We start from the raw sequence: 2,641 nt of genomic DNA, 5'->3' as shown, positions 1-2,641 counted from the left end.
ATTCAATTTTAAGGCCATACCATAATTTATTTTGTTAGGCTCCTAGTGATGAAGTCTTTTCCAATATTTTTCAATTAGAAAAATGCTGAAATTACTAACTTTTAACATACATTTCATACAATGCAAATCATTCTATATAGGATAAATCTCAAGAAATAAAATTCTGTATGCATTTATAATTTTGATGGATATTCCTATCAATTTATAGTCTAAAGAAAGTGCCTATTTTTCCAGTTACCAGCACACTGTACTATCAAACTTTGCCCTTTGCATAACTTAAGTAAATTATAGAATAGTAGTGAATCTTTAACATCTTTCTTACCATTATTAAAAATTTATGTATCTTCGTATGTTTAAGAGCTATTTGTATTTCCTTTTCTGTGGCCTGTATATTAAAATCATTTTGTCCATTTTTCTATTGGATCTATTCATTTTTAATAATGATTTTATAGGAGATTTTTAAATTTAGTAATGAAATTAGTCATTTGTCTGTGATAGGTATAGAAAATATCCCCCCCCGCCCCCCAGTTTATAATTTGTCTTTTGATCCTTTTTTCCCCATCATGATTTTCTGCCATGCAGGAAGTTCTCATTATTTAAAAAATAAATAAATAAATAAATAAATAAATAAATTTATTTATTTATGGCTGTGTTGGGTCTTCGTTGCTGCACACGGGCTTTCTCTAGTTGTGGTGGGGGGGCTACTCTTCGTTGTGGTGCATGGGCTTCTCATTGCTGTGGCTTCTCTTGTTGCAGAGCACAGGCTCTAGGCGCACGGGTTTCAGTAGTTGTAGCTCACAGGCTCTCGTCTAGAGCGCAGGCTCAGTAGTTGTGGCACACGGGCTTAGTTGCTCTGCAGCATGTGGGATCTTCCCGGATCAGGGCTCGAACCCGTGTCCCCTGCACTGGCAGGTGGATTCTTAACCACTGTGCCATCAGGGAAATCCCAAGTTCTAATTTTTGTGTTGTTAAATTTATCAATCTTTCGTTTTATGATTTCTGTTTAGTATGTAGTTAGAATGCTCTTCTTCATGCTTCCATTGCTATAAAAAATTCCAATGATTTCTTAAAGTACTTGATGGTTTCATATTTCTAATTTGAATATGTTCTTCACTTGGAATTAATTCTGTTAAAACATAAGGTATGTATCTAAATTAACTTATTTCTATATGACTATCCAGTTCTCCAAATAGATTTATTAAAGAGTGAATCTTTTCTTCACTGATTTGATATACAATATTTGTCATATACTGTGTCAGTTATCTACTGCTGCATAATAAACCATTCAAACATTTAGTGGCTTCAAACAATAATTACTTTATTTGGTCACATCTCTGTGGGTCAACAATTTGGACTGGGCTGAGCTGGGCAGTTCTGCTGGTCTCCTGTCTGGTCACTCATGTGACTGGACACTGATTGGTCTAGGGGGTCTCTACCACTTTCCTGAATTTATCTTACTGTTTATAATTTTTAAAAATGTATTATCTTGGAATTTACTATCTACACAAAAGGATAACTTTCTTCCTCCTTTCTAATTTTTACATCTCAAATTTCTTTCTGTTGTCTCATTGAGTTTTCTACTACCTCCAAACAATGTTAAATAATGGTGGTGATAATGGGCATCCTCCTCTGTTCTTTTTCTTCTGTTCTGTTTTTGTTTTAAATATGGAACACTTCATGAATTTGCAATGTCATCCTTGTGCAAGAGCCATGCTAATCTTCTCTGTATTGTTCCACTTTTAGTAAATGTGCTACCGAAGTGAGTACTCCTCTGTTCTTTTTTAAAACAGCTTTATTTAGGTATAATTGATTACAAAGAACTACACATATTTAATGTGTATAATTTGAAGAGTTTGTATGTATGCATACTCCCATGATGCCATCACCACAATTAAGGTAAAAGTCATATTCACCACCTCCCAGAGTTTCCTTGTGTCCCTTTGTTTTTGTGATAACAACATTTAACATGAGATCTATCCTCTTAAATTTTGAAGTGCACAATACTATATTGTTAACTATAGCCACACAGCAGATCTCTATAACTTATTAATGTTGTACAGCAAATCTCTAAAACTTATTAATATAGCATAACTGAAACTTTATACCCGCTGAATAACAACTCCCCATATCCCCCACCCCCTAGCTCATGACAACCACTATTTCTCTTAGCAAATGTCTTCAAGGTTCATCCACATTGTTGCATATTGCAGGGTTTCCTTTTTTTAAAGGCTGAATAATATTCCATCCTATGTACATACCACACTTTTAAAATTAATTCATCTACTGATGAACACTCAGGTTTTTTCCATATCTTGGCTATTATGAAGAGTGCTACAAAGAACATGCGACTGGAAATATCTCTTTGATATACTGAATTCAATTCTTTTGGATACATACCCAGAAGTGGGATTGCTGGATAATATGGTAGTTCTATTTTTGATTTTTAAAGGAACCTCCATACCGTTTTGCCATTCCCCAACCAACAATGAACAAGGGTTCCTATTTCTCCACAACATTGTCAACACTTACCTTTTATTTGCTATCCTAACAGATGTGAGGTGATATCTCACTGTAGTTTTGATTTGTATTTCCCTGATAATTAATGATATTGAGCATCTTTTCATATACCTGTTGGCCATTT

The 2,641-nt window shown here is 34.2% G+C and overlaps 1 non-coding gene across 1 annotated transcript; it reads right to left on the bottom strand.

Moving 5' to 3' along the window:
• Positions 1-1,659: 1,659 nt before the first annotated feature.
• LOC118886995 lies at positions 1,660-1,767 on the bottom strand. Its single transcript, XR_005017848.1, has one exon. It is a non-coding gene; the product is annotated as a U6 spliceosomal RNA (small nuclear RNA).
• Between the last annotated feature and the right edge of the window lie 874 nt (positions 1,768-2,641).

The sequence above is a fragment of the Balaenoptera musculus genome, chromosome 1, assembly GCF_009873245.2.
Source record: "Balaenoptera musculus isolate JJ_BM4_2016_0621 chromosome 1, mBalMus1.pri.v3, whole genome shotgun sequence".
Taxonomy (NCBI): domain Eukaryota; kingdom Metazoa; phylum Chordata; class Mammalia; order Artiodactyla; family Balaenopteridae; genus Balaenoptera; species Balaenoptera musculus.
Note: the sequence above shows the minus strand (reverse complement) of the source record. Positions and strands in the feature narration are given on the sequence as shown.